This window comes from Anomaloglossus baeobatrachus, chromosome 9, assembly GCF_048569485.1.
Source record: "Anomaloglossus baeobatrachus isolate aAnoBae1 chromosome 9, aAnoBae1.hap1, whole genome shotgun sequence".
NCBI classification, from domain to species: domain Eukaryota; kingdom Metazoa; phylum Chordata; class Amphibia; order Anura; family Aromobatidae; genus Anomaloglossus; species Anomaloglossus baeobatrachus.
The window spans coordinates 163062072-163081072 of record NC_134361.1 but is presented as its reverse complement, the minus strand read 5'-3'; the positions used below and the strand labels follow the sequence as shown (position 1 = coordinate 163081072).

Genomic DNA, 19001 nt, shown 5'->3' with positions numbered 1-19001 from the left:
CCCAATTGGGTTCAGAAGCTAAATGTCTATCATGACCTCTCTTTTAGAATGTCCAAGAGCAAGCAAACTCTTCCTCCAGGTGAGGGAGCCAACAGCCCACTCAAGACATCATCATTGCTCAAAGAAAACCCCAAAAACCAATGCATGATAGGAATAAACAGGTAACTTTCTTTGGAGTGGAAGCGGAGAGATCGCACCAGATGCCAATTCTAGATCTTATCACACCTGTGGTCACTGCAGCAGCAGGTGAATCCACTTTGTCCAAAAGGGATCTATTCCATTCAATTGCAAATGATCTAGATAAGACAGAGAACAAGATACTGCAGCACGGGACATAGTCGAGTTGGTCAGGTTGAGTGGTGATGAGTTTGCTATTTGGATGAATAAAGAAAGTAAAAAGTGTGAAAGATAAAAAACAAAAGGAGGAAGTATTGAGGTGCATATGAAGACGTATGCTTTCTTCCAATTCATTAAATCGGGCTAATATGAATCAGGTGAATTGAGTTCTGCTTTTGGAAACTGGGTTAAGAAGGGGTGCACCGGTCCTGGAGGTACTGCAATACCAGGTCAATGCGTGGAGTGGACAGAGCAAGCTCTTTTTCCATCTCCCTGTTCTAAAAATCCATTTAATATATGGTCCCCAGATAGGGGACGTATCAGATATTAAACTGATAAGAACAGATTTTTTTTTATTTTTTTTTTTTAAAACCATTCAGGTTAGTTAAAAACAAACATATCAAGTTTACAACTTTGCTGTTTATCCAAACTCATCACAATGGTTATATTCTTTTTTTAATTTTCCAAAAAGTATTGCAGTACATATCCAAAGAAAGTATCACAAAAAAACAGAAAATACTGAAAAACAGAGAATTTACCTCTTATTGATACTTCACCAAATAATGCCACTTTAAAACCTTCCATATGCCTTCAGCGTCCAATCCACCACCACCTCTACTCTTATCCCATTGGTAAATAACATAAAGTCTGGAAAGAATTAATCTTACACAGTCGTTAATAGGAACCACCTTCCTTTTAAAAAGTCCCAAATTTCTGACATCCCATAAGCTTTCCATCACACAAGCCATGATAAGCCACAAAATCCTCTTTTTAACACTCCCACACGCACCAATGCCAAACATAGCCACCCTCCAATTAATATGGTTCACACCAGCCAGCCCCTTACACAGGCCTCCTACACATTTCCACACACTATAGGCGTAATCACAGTCCCACATGACATGTCTCACGGTCTCACGGGCACCACATCCCTCCCGTGGACACACATCCGTTCTAATCAGGTCCCTTCTCTTCTGCACATCTCTCACAGGTAATATATCATGCAATGCCAACCACACAACATCCCTCTGCTTATTAGACATACCCGGTGTACTCAGTTTCTTCCATGCATCTGACACATCATTCCCTCTCAAATCATTAATATTACATTCTACCTCATTCGCTCTCATCCTTTTCATCACTCTCTTCGCTGCTCTGAACTCACTCATAGGTACAGCCAGCAAATCATTTTTTCTAATAAACCTCTCAATTATGTCGTACCAGACTGGACACTTGAACGACACAGGCACACGCGCATCCCTTTGTACCCAACACAAGCCATACAGCATCCAGCCCGCCATATACCTCACCATGTAGGCCCCTTTATTGTTCTTTCCCATTAGGATTACTACCGTCTTAATATAATGAAGACTAAGAAAGATTTCAATATTTGGAAAGTTTAAACCCCCATAATGACAGGCCTTGTATAAATGCTCTCTTTTTAATTTTTCCATTTTGCTCCCCCAAAAAAAGGTAAAAATCAGTTTCTCTACTCTTTTTATCTTTTTATATGGGGACGGGAAGACCCCAGAGATATAAAGGAGAATCGGCAGCACCACGGCCTTAATAATCAAAACTTTACCATTCAATGTCAGATCACGCATTCTCCAGAAGTTCAGTTTCCTCTCAATCCGCAATCCACATTCTTCCCAACTCTCCGTACCTCTCAGATCATCATTAAACAACACACCCAGCACTTTGATTGGACCATCCACACTTGTCACTCCGTCCATCTTAACACTACTATCACCAAAACACTTAAAACAACATTTATTCCAGTTGACTTTAAAAGCAGACGCGCCACAGAAGAAATCCAACAACAGCTTTACTCTAGTCATAGACGCAATACTCTCACTCACTATCACTACATCATCCATATAGCCAAGCACCTTCACATTCTTACCGCCACTACCAGGTATTAACATCCCTCTTATCAGTTTCTCACGCCTGATCATACATAACAAAGGCTCAATCACACTGACAAATAAAACAGGGGACATTGGACACCCCTGACGGACACCTGACTTGATCTGTACTTTCCCACTCAAACATCCATTCACTAAGAATTCACTTGTCACACCACCATACAGACATCTCACACCATCCAAGAACTTCTTAGGAAAACCCATACTATTCAAGACCTCAAACATAAAAACATGCGACACCCTATCAAACGCTTTCTCAAAATCAAGAGCCAACAACATGCACTTCTGCTTTCTAGTCTTACAGTCACCAATAACATCCCTCAACAACAACAAGTTATCACTGATGCTCCTTCCAGGCACAGCACACACTTGATCATCCTTTACAACCTTCCCAAGCACTTCACGCATACGATTAGCTAATAGTTTACTGAAAACCTTATAATCAGAATTCAGAAGCGTAATAGGCCTCCAATTCCCCAATTTACTCTTTTCCCCCTTCTTATGGATAAGTACCACTACCCCTTCTTTCATAGAGTCACACAGCATACCAGTTTCCCACATATACTTACATATCTCCGTCAGATCCGTGCCCATACACTCCCATGCTTTCACATATAGTTCAATTGGCAAGCCATCCTTTCCAGGAGTTTTATTCTTTTGTGCACTAAACACAACCTTTCTTACTTCATCCAGAACCACCTCATCACACAAATCCTCACACTCATCTTTGCCTAGTCTACACTCCATGCTAGCCAACACTTCAGTCATTAGACCAGAATCAATCCACTTCTCTCCATACAGTCTGCTGTAAAAGGCTTTCACCTCATCAATCACACTTTCACCAGTCACAGGAACATCATTCTCATCCACAATCACATCCATATCTACTTTCTTCCCATTCATTTTTTTAAAGAAATATCTGGTACATTTCTCATTCTTATCCAAATGTTCAACTTTCGTCCTATAGATAATTTCCTTACCCTTTTTCTCAATCAGACATTTCAACTCATTTTTTGCCTCCACCAACGAATCACTGACATCAATCCCAGACCTACTACACTTTTGTAGCCAATCAATCCGAGTATTCACATCTTTAAATTTATTACGATACATGGTAGCTTTTTTGTAGCCCCATTTCCTAAAAAAAGTTTTAATCTCCCCTTTAACCCAATCCCACCACTCTAACACACTTGCAAACCTATTTTTGTAGTACCCCCATCTTCGGTACTCTTCTTTAAACTCTTTCATCACTTTTGCATCCTCTAGCAATCTCACATTTAACTTCCATACAGCACCCCTCTTTACAGGTCCACCATCCCCTCTGAACACACCCTTCAAACATTCGTGGTCCGAAAAAGGAACAGCACACTGTTCAAACCTTACACACTCAATATTTTTAGAAAAAAACATACGGTCAATCCGTGATTCTATACCTCCTCTGTCCGCCTTGTACGTAGGTGGTGGTGGATTGCCCAGCTTTACAACAGCGGCATCTGAGAAAGAAAAATCAGAAATGATATGTAACAGCTTTTTCCCGGTTACATCCATATTACCTTCCGTCGTACAATTAAAATCCCCAACAAAAATAGTAGGCATTTTTCCTGGCAAAAATAAACCAACTTTCTCTAACAGAGCTAAACGATCTTCTTTTCTCGTAGGACAATATACATTAACAATCCTAACCCGCCACCCTCTATAGTTAATAATTGCAATGATACATCTCCCCACCTCCACTACTGTATAACTATCAAAAGAAAAGTCCTTGTTACCCAACAGAATCCCCACACCATCATTTTTATTTACAGACGAACCAGACCAAATGTGTTGTCCATGAGGCCAATCTTGATCCGTAGGAGCATCAAACAGTCCGCACTCCTGCAAACAAAAGATATCTGCACCTATTTTAGAAACATATTTGAGGATAGTAGCTCTTCTTCTTCTGGATTTAATTTGTCTCACATTCAAGGATAGGACATTACATGTAGTTTTGGGAGCCATGTTCTTACTAGTTTAACCAGGTAACCGTAAGCTGGCCATCTTCGCCTCAACCTTCTCCTTCTGGAGGCTGGCAGGGAGACACAAAGCAGTGAGTGTCTGCAACCTCCCCAAAAAAAATCATCAACTCCAGGTGAAAAGCTAATGTCAGGGTAGACCCGATCACTCAAAGGGCTTGCACTTGCAGTACTGACAGTGCTCCACCCCTTGTCTGCAAGCTTTAATTTCTTAGCAGCCATAAACTCCCCCTCCTCCGATGACCTGACTGCAGCTGAAGCAGAAAAATCCCCCTGCCCAGCTGGACTACCATCTTTGCTCACCAGAGACTTTGTTGTACCCCATGACAGCGCAGGGGACTTGCTCAAATCCTCCTCGATTTCCCCCTCGCCACAGGCAGCAGAGTGACAAGGGAGATCAGCTTCCAGCTCGGAGACCTCCATTCCTTGATCAGGTGGACATGGAGAGACTGCAGGAGCTTTATCCAAATCCTGAGCAGTAGTAACAGGGAGAAGAACAGGGTCATTAACAGCAACAGGGTGACTAGCAGCTGGTGCAGCCTTAACAGGAGCTACAGGGGCCGCTGCGACCACCTGAGCGTATAGCCTGGTCTTAGTGCGGTTCCTGCAGTCCCGATAGGCATGCCCGACTTCTCCACAAGCATTGCAAACAATGGGGTTGCTGCAATCCCTAGCCATGTGCCCCACCTGGTTACATTTCCTACAGGTTGCTTCATAAGGACACTTATCCTGAGTGTGACCAAAAACATTACATTTCCGGCAAAAATAAGGGGCATCTGGATAGAACAGGTAACCAGAATCTTTCCCAATATGAAAAGTAGAGGGAGGGTGGCGGAAACCCCCAGGGCCCTGAGGGTCCACCCCAAAACGCACAAAATATTTATGCTTGCCTGTCCAGAGTCCCTCCTTGTTGGTAATTTTGTGGGAGTACTGAACATAGCTGCAATGCTTCATCAGGAAGTCTGTGATTTCTGCCACATTAACAAAAGGGTTGTGCATAAACACCACTAAAGGAACATCGCCCTTAGAATAAAGCAGGGTAAAGTCAAGTCCACTCAGCAAAGAGTTAGTAGTATTCATTAACAAGGACCGATAAAGATTCTGGCAAGCGCCAATATGGGAAAGGACAAGCACATACCGTCCACTGCGTCTGAACTCCTGAAGACAAACGATCTCATTCTTCTTCACATCCAGGATGTCATATAGAACTTTGTTCACCAAGTATTCCAGATGGAAATGCTGCAACTTTTCCTCTGCGACATCAATACGGAAACCAAAACGAACCCGGGAATCCCCGGTCCCAGCAAAACGGACGGTGGCGCCCATCTTCAAAACACCTCCTGGATCACCAAGGGTTAACAGCCTCGCTCACTACCCCCAATAGCAGCATGTAGCCATTTAAGCTACAAGGCCAAGGGTAGCAATTGAGGACCGCCTGCTAAGACACACGATCCTAGCCAAAAGGCGTCGCCTTCTCGTTTCCTGCTCACTACCCCCAATAGCAGCATGTAGCCATTTAAGCTACAAGGCCAAGGGTAGCAATTGGGAACCTTCTGGCAAGACACTTGATCTTAGCCAAAAGGCCGAGAAGCGATAACCAGAATTGGTTTGGGCCTCGAGTGGCACCCTGGCCTATGCCGGACACATCTTAGGGAGAGAGAGCGAGAGGGAGACAAACCCACGCCTACACAAGACATTTTGTCACCCAAGCCAACCCTTGAAAAGGCTGCTTTGCAGAGCAAAAACAAGAAGAATGGTGCGTTTTGCAGCCGCCGCCCACTGCAATGAATCTGAATAACTCCTCCTTTTGGGCGCAAGCAACTCCCCTCCCCCTTGCAGTCTTTTCAATTCATGATACAAAAAGACGGACAGGACAGGTTGCCTGACTTTCCGTCACTGCCACCCTTTGCCATCCTTACCCGTAGAAAGCCCTTTCATCATCCCCAAACCCTAATCTTTTCCCTTCCCTTCCCAGCCCCAAACCCTGCCCTCTGTACCCATCTCACCACCCGCATCCCTTCTCCTATCATCCCCCTACCACCCGAGAAAAAAAAAAAAAAAAAAGCTTGCCCCCTCCTTCCACTAGCCCACCTCCCACCCAAAGAGAAACTTCTGCTGCGCAGCTAGCTTTCTAGGCAGCAGCGCTATTGTGATGTCAGCGGGGGGCATTGTGACAAGCCGCCAGTGTTCCGTCTCTTCATGTTGTGCACTGTTCAAACGGAAAATACATCAACAGGCAGACTACAGAAAAGCTTACTAACAAAGGTTAGAGGGGGGCTTTCTCAGAGGGCTTTTTACAGTTTGTCTATTCCCAATTAGCCGTTTAAGTGTACTTAATGAAAGTAGTAATTCTTTCATAGGCCGCCCATTCTTAGTATTTGACGTTCCTTATATTGCGGTATCAGGCTGCGCAGCAGGTTGCAAAACATTCATCACCCATGACTGTCCCCAATTGGGTTCAGAAGCTAAATGTCTATCATGACCTCTCTTTTAGAATGTCCAAGAGCAAGCAAACTCTTCCTCCAGGTGAGGGAGCCAACAGCCCACTCAAGACATCATCATTGCTCAAAGAAAACCCCAAAAACCAATGCATGATAGGAATAAACAGGTAACTTTCTTTGGAGTGGAAGCGGAGAGATCGCACCAGATGCCAATTCTAGATCTTATCACACCTGTGGTCACTGCAGCAGCAGGTGAATCCACTTTGTCCAAAAGGGATCTATTCCATTCAATTGCAAATGATCTAGATAAGACAGAGAACAAGATACTGCAGCACGGGACATAGTCGAGTTGGTCAGGTTGAGTGGTGATGAGTTTGCTATTTGGATGAATAAAGAAAGTAAAAAGTGTGAAAGATAAAAAACAAAAGGAGGAAGTATTGAGGTGCATATGAAGACGTATGCTTTCTTCCAATTCATTAAATCGGGCTAATATGAATCAGGTGAATTGAGTTCTGCTTTTGGAAACTGGGTTAAGAAGGGGTGCACCGGTCCTGGAGGTACTGCAATACCAGGTCAATGCGTGGAGTGGACAGAGCAAGCTCTTTTTCCATCTCCCTGTTCTAAAAATCCATTTAATATATGGTCCCCAGATAGGGGACGTATCAGATATTAAACTGATAAGAACAGATTTTTGATTTAATGAAGCTTTCCAAAGCACCGCAAAAATGCATGACCGAAGTCACACCAAAAACAGTGCAAAGGCTAGGATTCGTGTGGACCCCTCCGTGAGAAGAGGATCCCCAAAAATCAACCGCGTCCCTCCGAGCCAGAAGGCCACAGCGAGGGTCAGGGATCTTCGGTGCTCCCCCAAGCCGAAGCCTGGTTGAGCCTTGTTGTTGCTCCCAGCGTCCACCGAGGCATCTTACCCAAGTGGAGTAGGGAGCTACTAGTCGTTGGTTTCGCAGCCGAGACTGCCCGGACCGTCAACCGGTGTTGGTTTCTCAGCCCAAGGCTGACCGGACCTCCAACCGGGTGTTGGTTTCTCAGCCCAAGGCTGACCGGACCTCCAACCGGGTGTTGGTTTCTCAGCCCAAGGCTAACTGGACCTCCAACCGGGTGTTGGTTTCTCAGCCAAAGCTGACCCGGACCTCCAACCGGGTGTTGGTTTCTCAGCCCAAAGCTGACCGGACCTCCGACCGGGATTATAAAAATTTCCCTTCTTAGCCAGAAGGCCGGGATAGGGCAATATGCTTGGAAAGTATGAATAGGCAAGGCGCGGCGTGCGACAGAGTCTGAGGCTTACCAGGGTCCCAACCTAGCAAGTTCAGACTCCCTCCAGGGTGTCCATTCCTGGGGCACATTGCACCATAACCCCCACACTTACTCAGTCTAATAGCCTCGATCCTGGTAGGGCCATGGTTTCCTCTAGATGGATATACTATCCTCCCAAAGTACTAACAAGCGCAACCTTCCTACACTTGATCTTAGCCAAAAGGCCGAGAAGCGATAACCAGAATTGGTTTGGGCCTCGAGTGGCACCCTGGCCTATGCCGGACACATCTTAGGGAGAGAGAGCGAGAGGGAGACAAACCCACGCCTACACAAGACATTTTGTCACCCAAGCCAACCCTTGAAAAGGCTGCTTTGCAGAGCAAAAACAAGAAGAATGGTGCGTTTTGCAGCCGCCGCCCACTGCAATGAATCTGAATAACTCCTCCTTTTGGGCGCAAGCAACTCCCCTCCCCCTTGCAGTCTTTTCAATTCATGATACAAAAAGACGGACAGGACAGGTTGCCTGACTTTCCGTCACTGCCACCCTTTGCCATCCTTACCCGTAGAAAGCCCTTTCATCATCCCCAAACCCTAATCTTTTCCCTTCCCTTCCCAGCCCCAAACCCTGCCCTCTGTACCCATCTCACCACCCGCATCCCTTCTCCTATCATCCCCCTACCACCCGAGAAAAAAAAAAAAAAAAAAGCTTGCCCCCTCCTTCCACTAGCCCACCTCCCACCCAAAGAGAAACTTCTGCTGCGCAGCTAGCTTTCTAGGCAGCAGCGCTATTGTGATGTCAGCGGGGGGCATTGTGACAAGCCGCCAGTGTTCCGTCTCTTCATGTTGTGCACTGTTCAAACGGAAAATACATCAACAGGCAGACTACAGAAAAGCTTACTAACAAAGGTTAGAGGGGGGCTTTCTCAGAGGGCTTTTTACAGTTTGTCTATTCCCAATTAGCCGTTTAAGTGTACTTAATGAAAGTAGTAATTCTTTCATAGGCCGCCCATTCTTAGTATTTGACGTTCCTTATATTGCGGTATCAGGCTGCGCAGCAGGTTGCAAAACATTCATCACCCATGACTGTCCCCAATTGGGTTCAGAAGCTAAATGTCTATCATGACCTCTCTTTTAGAATGTCCAAGAGCAAGCAAACTCTTCCTCCAGGTGAGGGAGCCAACAGCCCACTCAAGACATCATCATTGCTCAAAGAAAACCCCAAAAACCAATGCATGATAGGAATAAACAGGTAACTTTCTTTGGAGTGGAAGCGGAGAGATCGCACCAGATGCCAATTCTAGATCTTATCACACCTGTGGTCACTGCAGCAGCAGGTGAATCCACTTTGTCCAAAAGGGATCTATTCCATTCAATTGCAAATGATCTAGATAAGACAGAGAACAAGATACTGCAGCACGGGACATAGTCGAGTTGGTCAGGTTGAGTGGTGATGAGTTTGCTATTTGGATGAATAAAGAAAGTAAAAAGTGTGAAAGATAAAAAACAAAAGGAGGAAGTATTGAGGTGCATATGAAGACGTATGCTTTCTTCCAATTCATTAAATCGGGCTAATATGAATCAGGTGAATTGAGTTCTGCTTTTGGAAACTGGGTTAAGAAGGGGTGCACCGGTCCTGGAGGTACTGCAATACCAGGTCAATGCGTGGAGTGGACAGAGCAAGCTCTTTTTCCATCTCCCTGTTCTAAAAATCCATTTAATATATGGTCCCCAGATAGGGGACGTATCAGATATTAAACTGATAAGAACAGATACTACACTTGATCTTAGCCAAAAGGCCGAGAAGCGATAACCAGAATTGGTTTGGGCCTCGAGTGGCACCCTGGCCTATGCCGGACACATCTTAGGGAGAGAGAGCGAGAGGGAGACAAACCCACGCCTACACAAGACATTTTGTCACCCAAGCCAACCCTTGAAAAGGCTGCTTTGCAGAGCAAAAACAAGAAGAATGGTGCGTTTTGCAGCCGCCGCCCACTGCAATGAATCTGAATAACTCCTCCTTTTGGGCGCAAGCAACTCCCCTCCCCCTTGCAGTCTTTTCAATTCATGATACAAAAAGACGGACAGGACAGGTTGCCTGACTTTCCGTCACTGCCACCCTTTGCCATCCTTACCCGTAGAAAGCCCTTTCATCATCCCCAAACCCTAATCTTTTCCCTTCCCTTCCCAGCCCCAAACCCTGCCCTCTGTACCCATCTCACCACCCGCATCCCTTCTCCTATCATCCCCCTACCACCCGAGAAAAAAAAAAAAAAAAAAGCTTGCCCCCTCCTTCCACTAGCCCACCTCCCACCCAAAGAGAAACTTCTGCTGCGCAGCTAGCTTTCTAGGCAGCAGCGCTATTGTGATGTCAGCGGGGGGCATTGTGACAAGCCGCCAGTGTTCCGTCTCTTCATGTTGTGCACTGTTCAAACGGAAAATACATCAACAGGCAGACTACAGAAAAGCTTACTAACAAAGGTTAGAGGGGGGCTTTCTCAGAGGGCTTTTTACAGTTTGTCTATTCCCAATTAGCCGTTTAAGTGTACTTAATGAAAGTAGTAATTCTTTCATAGGCCGCCCATTCTTAGTATTTGACGTTCCTTATATTGCGGTATCAGGCTGCGCAGCAGGTTGCAAAACATTCATCACCCATGACTGTCCCCAATTGGGTTCAGAAGCTAAATGTCTATCATGACCTCTCTTTTAGAATGTCCAAGAGCAAGCAAACTCTTCCTCCAGGTGAGGGAGCCAACAGCCCACTCAAGACATCATCATTGCTCAAAGAAAACCCCAAAAACCAATGCATGATAGGAATAAACAGGTAACTTTCTTTGGAGTGGAAGCGGAGAGATCGCACCAGATGCCAATTCTAGATCTTATCACACCTGTGGTCACTGCAGCAGCAGGTGAATCCACTTTGTCCAAAAGGGATCTATTCCATTCAATTGCAAATGATCTAGATAAGACAGAGAACAAGATACTGCAGCACGGGACATAGTCGAGTTGGTCAGGTTGAGTGGTGATGAGTTTGCTATTTGGATGAATAAAGAAAGTAAAAAGTGTGAAAGATAAAAAACAAAAGGAGGAAGTATTGAGGTGCATATGAAGACGTATGCTTTCTTCCAATTCATTAAATCGGGCTAATATGAATCAGGTGAATTGAGTTCTGCTTTTGGAAACTGGGTTAAGAAGGGGTGCACCGGTCCTGGAGGTACTGCAATACCAGGTCAATGCGTGGTGTGGACAGAGCAAGCTCTTTTTCCATCTCCCTGTTCTAAAAATCCATTTAATATATGGTCCCCAGATAGGGGACGTATCAGATATTAAACTGATAAGAACAGATACTACACTTGATCTTAGCCAAAAGGCCGAGAAGCGATAACCAGAATTGGTTTGGGCCTCGAGTGGCACCCTGGCCTATGCCGGACACATCTTAGGGAGAGAGAGCGAGAGGGAGACAAACCCACGCCTACACAAGACATTTTGTCACCCAAGCCAACCCTTGAAAAGGCTGCTTTGCAGAGCAAAAACAAGAAGAATGGTGCGTTTTGCAGCCGCCGCCCACTGCAATGAATCTGAATAACTCCTCCTTTTGGGCGCAAGCAACTCCCCTCCCCCTTGCAGTCTTTTCAATTCATGATACAAAAAGACGGACAGGACAGGTTGCCTGACTTTCCGTCACTGCCACCCTTTGCCATCCTTACCCGTAGAAAGCCCTTTCATCATCCCCAAACCCTAATCTTTTTCCTTCCCTTCCCAGCCCCAAACCCTGCCCTCTGTACCCATCTCACCACCCGCATCCCTTCTCCTATCATCCCCCTACCACCCGAGAAAAAAAAAAAAAAAAAAGCTTGCCCCCTCCTTCCACTAGCCCACCTCCCACCCAAAGAGAAACTTCTGCTGCGCAGCTAGCTTTCTAGGCAGCAGCGCTATTGTGATGTCAGCGGGGGGCATTGTGACAAGCCGCCAGTGTTCCGTCTCTTCATGTTGTGCACTGTTCAAACGGAAAATACATCAACAGGCAGACTACAGAAAAGCTTACTAACAAAGGTTAGAGGGGGGCTTTCTCAGAGGGCTTTTTACAGTTTGTCTATTCCCAATTAGCCGTTTAAGTGTACTTAATGAAAGTAGTAATTCTTTCATAGGCCGCCCATTCTTAGTATTTGACGTTCCTTATATTGCGGTATCAGGCTGCGCAGCAGGTTGCAAAACATTCATCACCCATGACTGTCCCCAATTGGGTTCAGAAGCTAAATGTCTATCATGACCTCTCTTTTAGAATGTCCAAGAGCAAGCAAACTCTTCCTCCAGGTGAGGGAGCCAACAGCCCACTCAAGACATCATCATTGCTCAAAGAAAACCCCAAAAACCAATGCATGATAGGAATAAACAGGTAACTTTCTTTGGAGTGGAAGCGGAGAGATCGCACCAGATGCCAATTCTAGATCTTATCACACCTGTGGTCACTGCAGCAGCAGGTGAATCCACTTTGTCCAAAAGGGATCTATTCCATTCAATTGCAAATGATCTAGATAAGACAGAGAACAAGATACTGCAGCACGGGACATAGTCGAGTTGGTCAGGTTGAGTGGTGATGAGTTTGCTATTTGGATGAATAAAGAAAGTAAAAAGTGTGAAAGATAAAAAACAAAAGGAGGAAGTATTGAGGTGCATATGAAGACGTATGCTTTCTTCCAATTCATTAAATCGGGCTAATATGAATCAGGTGAATTGAGTTCTGCTTTTGGAAACTGGGTTAAGAAGGGGTGCACCGGTCCTGGAGGTACTGCAATACCAGGTCAATGCGTGGAGTGGACAGAGCAAGCTCTTATTCCATCTCCCTGTTCTAAAAATCCATTTAATATATGGTCCCCAGATAGGGGACGTATCAGATATTAAACTGATAAGAACAGATTTTTTTTTTTTTTTTTTTTTTTTTTTGAAGGATGAGTTTGAAAATAATAAAGTGACCGCCTCTCGTTGCCCAGGTAACTGTCCGTCACAAGAGAGCTATGACATCCTACGATGCACACTCCCCCAAGGCCAGCAGTTGTGCAATACCCTGGCACCTTTCAGCACCAACCAAGGTAGTACCCTCCCAAACTACACTTGATCTTAGCCAAAAGGCCGAGAAGCGATAACCAGAATTGGTTTGGGCCTCGAGTGGCACCCTGGCCTATGCCGGACACATCTTAGGGAGAGAGAGCGAGAGGGAGACAAACCCACGCCTACACAAGACATTTTGTCACCCAAGCCAACCCTTGAAAAGGCTGCTTTGCAGAGCAAAAACAAGAAGAATGGTGCGTTTTGCAGCCGCCGCCCACTGCAATGAATCTGAATAACTCCTCCTTTTGGGCGCAAGCAACTCCCCTCCCCCTTGCAGTCTTTTCAATTCATGATACAAAAAGACGGACAGGACAGGTTGCCTGACTTTCCGTCACTGCCACCCTTTGCCATCCTTACCCGTAGAAAGCCCTTTCATCATCCCCAAACCCTAATCTTTTCCCTTCCCTTCCCAGCCCCAAACCCTGCCCTCTGTACCCATCTCACCACCCGCATCCCTTCTCCTATCATCCCCCTACCACCCGAGAAAAAAAAAAAAAAAAAAGCTTGCCCCCTCCTTCCACTAGCCCACCTCCCACCCAAAGAGAAACTTCTGCTGCGCAGCTAGCTTTCTAGGCAGCAGCGCTATTGTGATGTCAGCGGGGGGCATTGTGACAAGCCGCCAGTGTTCCGTCTCTTCATGTTGTGCACTGTTCAAACGGAAAATACATCAACAGGCAGACTACAGAAAAGCTTACTAACAAAGGTTAGAGGGGGGCTTTCTCAGAGGGCTTTTTACAGTTTGTCTATTCCCAATTAGCCGTTTAAGTGTACTTAATGAAAGTAGTAATTCTTTCATAGGCCGCCCATTCTTAGTATTTGACGTTCCTTATATTGCGGTATCAGGCTGCGCAGCAGGTTGCAAAACATTCATCACCCATGACTGTCCCCAATTGGGTTCAGAAGCTAAATGTCTATCATGACCTCTCTTTTAGAATGTCCAAGAGCAAGCAAACTCTTCCTCCAGGTGAGGGAGCCAACAGCCCACTCAAGACATCATCATTGCTCAAAGAAAACCCCAAAAACCAATGCATGATAGGAATAAACAGGTAACTTTCTTTGGAGTAGAAGCGGAGAGATCGCACCAGATGCCAATTCTAGATCTTATCACACCTGTGGTCACTGCAGCAGCAGGTGAATCCACTTTGTCCAAAAGGGATCTATTCCATTCAATTGCAAATGATCTAGATAAGACAGAGAACAAGATACTGCAGCACGGGACATAGTCGAGTTGGTCAGGTTGAGTGGTGATGAGTTTGCTATTTGGATGAATAAAGAAAGTAAAAAGTGTGAAAGATAAAAAACAAAAGGAGGAAGTATTGAGGTGCATATGAAGACGTATGCTTTCTTCCAATTCATTAAATCGGGCTAATATGAATCAGGTGAATTGAGTTCTGCTTTTGGAAACTGGGTTAAGAAGGGGTGCACCGGTCCTGGAGGTACTGCAATACCAGGTCAATGCGTGGAGTGGACAGAGCAAGCTCTTTTTCCATCTCCCTGTTCTAAAAATCCATTTAATATATGGTCCCCAGATAGGGGACGTATCAGATATTAAACTGATAAGAACAGATACTACACTTGATCTTAGCCAAAAGGCCGAGAAGCGATAACCAGAATTGGTTTGGGCCTCGAGTGGCACCCTGGCCTATGCCGGACACATCTTAGGGAGAGAGAGCGAGAGGGAGACAAACCCACGCCTACACAAGACATTTTGTCACCCAAGCCAACCCTTGAAAAGGCTGCTTTGCAGAGCAAAAACAAGAAGAATGGTGCGTTTTGCAGCCGCCGCCCACTGCAATGAATCTGAATAACTCCTCCTTTTGGGCGCAAGCAACTCCCCTCCCCCTTGCAGTCTTTTCAATTCATGATACAAAAAGACGGACAGGACAGGTTGCCTGACTTTCCGTCACTGCCACCCTTTGCCATCCTTACCCGTAGAAAGCCCTTTCATCATCCCCAAACCCTAATCTTTTCCCTTCCCTTCCCAGCCCCAAACCCTGCCCTCTGTACCCATCTCACCACCCGCATCCCTTCTCCTATCATCCCCCTACCATCCGAGAAAAAAAAAAAAAAAAAAGCTTGCCCCCTCCTTCCACTAGCCCACCTCCCACCCAAAGAGAAACTTCTGCTGCGCAGCTAGCTTTCTAGGCAGCAGCGCTATTGTGATGTCAGCGGGGGGCATTGTGACAAGCCGCCAGTGTTCCGTCTCTTCATGTTGTGCACTGTTCAAACGGAAAATACATCAACAGGCAGACTACAGAAAAGCTTACTAACAAAGGTTAGAGGGGGGCTTTCTCAGAGGGCTTTTTACAGTTTGTCTATTCCCAATTAGCCGTTTAAGTGTACTTAATGAAAGTAGTAATTCTTTCATAGGCCGCCCATTCTTAGTATTTGACGTTCCTTATATTGCGGTATCAGGCTGCGCAGCAGGTTGCAAAACATTCATCACCCATGACTGTCCCCAATTGGGTTCAGAAGCTAAATGTCTATCATGACCTCTCTTTTAGAATGTCCAAGAGCAAGCAAACTCTTCCTCCAGGTGAGGGAGCCAACAGCCCACTCAAGACATCATCATTGCTCAAAGAAAACCCCAAAAACCAATGCATAATAGGAATAAACAGGTAACTTTCTTTGGAGTGGAAGCGGAGAGATCGCACCAGATGCCAATTCTAGATCTTATCACACCTGTGGTCACTGCAGCAGCAGGTGAATCCACTTTGTCCAAAAGGGATCTATTCCATTCAATTGCAAATGATCTAGATAAGACAGAGAACAAGATACTGCAGCACGGGACATAGTCGAGTTGGTCAGGTTGAGTGGTGATGAGTTTGCTATTTGGATGAATAAAGAAAGTAAAAAGTGTGAAAGATAAAAAACAAAAGGAGGAAGTATTGAGGTGCATATGAAGACGTATGCTTTCTTCCAATTCATTAAATCGGGCTAATATGAATCAGGTGAATTGAGTTCTGCTTTTGGAAACTGGGTTAAGAAGGGGTGCACCGGTCCTGGAGGTACTGCAATACCAGGTCAATGCGTGGAGTGGACAGAGCAAGCTCTTTTTCCATCTCCCTGTTCTAAAAATCCATTTAATATATGGTCCCCAGATAGGGGACGTATCAGATATTAAACTGATAAGAACAGATTTTTTTTTTTTTTTTTTTTTTTTTTGAAGGATGAGTTTGAAAATAATAAAGTGACCGCCTCTCGTTGCCCAGGTAACTGTCCGTCACAAGAGAGCTATGACATCCTACGATGCACACTCCCCCAAGGCCAGCAGTTGTGCAATACCCTGGCACCTTTCAGCACCAACCAAGGTAGTACCCTCCCAAACTACACTTGATCTTAGCCAAAAGGCCGAGAAGCGATAACCAGAATTGGTTTGGGCCTCGAGTGGCACCCTGGCCTATGCCGGACACATCTTAGGGAGAGAGAGCGAGAGGGAGACAAACCCACGCCTACACAAGACATTTTGTCACCCAAGCCAACCCTTGAAAAGGCTGCTTTGCAGAGCAAAAACAAGAAGAATGGTGCGTTTTGCAGCCGCCGCCCACTGCAATGAATCTGAATAACTCCTCCTTTTGGGCGCAAGCAACTCCCCTCCCCCTTGCAGTCTTTTCAATTCATGATACAAAAAGACGGACAGGACAGGTTGCCTGACTTTCCGTCACTGGCACCCTTTGCCATCCTTACCCGTAGAAAGCCCTTTCATCATCCCCAAACCCTAATCTTTTCCCTTCCCTTCCCAGCCCCAAACCCTGCCCTCTGTACCCATCTCACCACCCGCATCCCTTCTCCTATCATCCCCCTACCACCCGAGAAAAAAAAAAAAGCTTGCCCCCTCCTTCCACTAGCCCACCTCCCACCCAAAGAGAAACTTCTGCTGCGCAGCTAGCTTTCTAGGCAGCAGCGCTATTGTGATGTCAGCGGGGGGCATTGTGACAAGCCGCCAGTGTTCCGTCTCTTCATGTTGTGCACTGTTCAAACGGAAAATACATCAACAGGCAGACTACAGAAAAGCTTACTAACAAAGGTTAGAGGGGGGCTTTCTCAGAGGGCTTTTTACAGTTTGTCTATTCCCAATTAGCCGTTTAAGTGTACTTAATGAAAGTAGTAATTCTTTCATAGGCCGCCCATTCTTAGTATTTGACGTTCCTTATATTGCGGTATCAGGCTGCGCAGCAGGTTGCAAAACATTCATCACCCATGACTGTCCCCAATTGGGTTCAGAAGCTAAATGTCTATCATGACCTCTCTTTTAGAATGTCCAAGAGCAAGCAAACTCTTCCTCCAGGTGAGGGAGCCAACAGCCCACTCAAGACATCATCATTGCTCAAAGAAAACCCCAAAAACCAATGCATGATAGGAATAAACAGGTAACTTTCTTTGGAGTGGAAGCGGAGAGATCGCACCAGATGCCAATTCTAGATCTTATCACACCTGTGGTCACTGCAGCAGCAGGTGAATCCACTTTGTCCAAAAGGGATCTATTCCATTCAATTGCAAATGATCTAGATAAGACAGAGAACAAGATACTGCAGCACGGGACATAGTCGAGTTGCTCAGGTTGAGTGGTGATGAGTTTGCTATTTGGATGAATAAAGAAAGTAAAAAGTGTGAAAGATAAAAAACAAAAGGAGGAAGTATTGAGGTGCATATGAAGACGTATGCTTTCTTCCAATTCATTAAATCGGGCTAATATGAATCAGGTGAATTGAGTTCTGCTTTTGGAAACTGGGTTAAGAAGGGGTGCACCGGTCCTGGAGGTACTGCAATACCAGGTCAATGCGTGGAGTGGACAGAGCAAGCTCTTTTTCCATCTCCCTGTTCTAAAAATCCATTTAATATATGGTCCCCAGATAGGGGACGTATCAGATATTAAACTGATAAGAACAGATACTACACTTGATCTTAGCCAAAAGGCCGAGAAGCGATAACCAGAATTGGTTTGGGCCTCGAGTGGCACCCTGGCCTATGCCGGACACATCTTAGGGAGAGAGAGCGAGAGGGAGACAAACCCACGCCTACACAAGACATTTTGTCACCCAAGCCAACCCTTGAAAAGGCTGCTTTGCAGAGCAAAAACAAGAAGAATGGTGCGTTTTGCAGCCGCCGCCCACTGCAATGAATCTGAATAACTCCTCCTTTTGGGCGCAAGCAACTCCCCTCCCCCTTGCAGTCTTTTCAATTCATGATACAAAAAGACGGACAGGACAGGTTGCCTGACTTTCCGTCACTGCCACCCTTTGCCATCCTTACCCGTAGAAAGCCCTTTCATCATCCCCAAACCCTAATCTTTTCCCTTCCCTTCCCAGCCCCAAACCCTGCCCTCTGTACCCATCTCACCACCCGCATCCCTTCTCCTATCATCCCCCTACCACCCGAGAAAAAAAAAAAAAAAAAAGCTTGCCCCCTCCTTCCACTAGCCCACCTCCCACCCAAAGAGAAACTTCTGCTGCGCAGCTAGCTTTCTAGGCAGCAGCGCTATTGTGATGTCAGCGGGGGGCATTGTGACAAGCCGCCAGTGTTCCGTCTCTTCATGTTGTGCACTGTTCAAACGGAAAATACATCAACAGGCAGACTACAGAAAAGCTTACTAACAAAGGTTAGAGGGGGGCTTTCTCAGAGGGCTTTTTACAGTTTGTCTATTCCCAATTAGCCGTTTAAGTGTACTTAATGAAAGTAGTAATTCTTTCATAGGCCGCCCATTCTTAGTATTTGACGTTCCTTATATTGCGGTATCAGGCTGCGCAGCAGGTTGCAAAACATTCATCACCCATGACTGTCCCCAATTGGGTTCAGAAGCTAAATGTCTATCATGACCTCTCTTTTAGAATGTCCAAGAGCAAGCAAACTCTTCCTCCAGGTGAGGGAGCCAACAGCCCACTCAAGACATCATCATTGCTCAAAGAAAA

The 19001-nt window shown here is 45.6% G+C and overlaps 5 non-coding genes and 3 pseudogenes across 5 annotated transcripts; all 8 read right to left on the bottom strand.

The window, feature by feature from the left end:
* Nucleotides 1-529: 529 nt before the first annotated feature.
* LOC142253396 (U2 spliceosomal RNA) lies at nt 530-732 on the bottom strand (annotated as a pseudogene).
* A 6517-nt stretch (nt 733-7249) lies between these two features.
* Nucleotides 7250-7445, bottom strand: LOC142253234 (U2 spliceosomal RNA). The gene has a single exon (XR_012726545.1). It is a non-coding gene; the product is annotated as a U2 spliceosomal RNA (small nuclear RNA).
* A 2158-nt stretch (nt 7446-9603) lies between these two features.
* Nucleotides 9604-9794, bottom strand: LOC142252515 (U2 spliceosomal RNA). Its single transcript, XR_012725889.1, has one exon. It is a non-coding gene; the product is annotated as a U2 spliceosomal RNA (small nuclear RNA).
* Nucleotides 9795-11175: 1381 nt separating this feature from the next.
* On the bottom strand, nt 11176-11366 carry LOC142252904 (U2 spliceosomal RNA). The gene has a single exon (XR_012726266.1). It is a non-coding gene; the product is annotated as a U2 spliceosomal RNA (small nuclear RNA).
* Nucleotides 11367-12747: 1381 nt separating this feature from the next.
* On the bottom strand, nt 12748-12949 carry LOC142253451 (U2 spliceosomal RNA; annotated as a pseudogene).
* A 1557-nt stretch (nt 12950-14506) lies between these two features.
* LOC142252514 (U2 spliceosomal RNA) lies at nt 14507-14697 on the bottom strand. The gene has a single exon (XR_012725888.1). It is a non-coding gene; the product is annotated as a U2 spliceosomal RNA (small nuclear RNA).
* A 1381-nt stretch (nt 14698-16078) lies between these two features.
* On the bottom strand, nt 16079-16279 carry LOC142253485 (U2 spliceosomal RNA; annotated as a pseudogene).
* A 1551-nt stretch (nt 16280-17830) lies between these two features.
* Nucleotides 17831-18021, bottom strand: LOC142252512 (U2 spliceosomal RNA). The gene has a single exon (XR_012725886.1). It is a non-coding gene; the product is annotated as a U2 spliceosomal RNA (small nuclear RNA).
* Between the last annotated feature and the right edge of the window lie 980 nt (nt 18022-19001).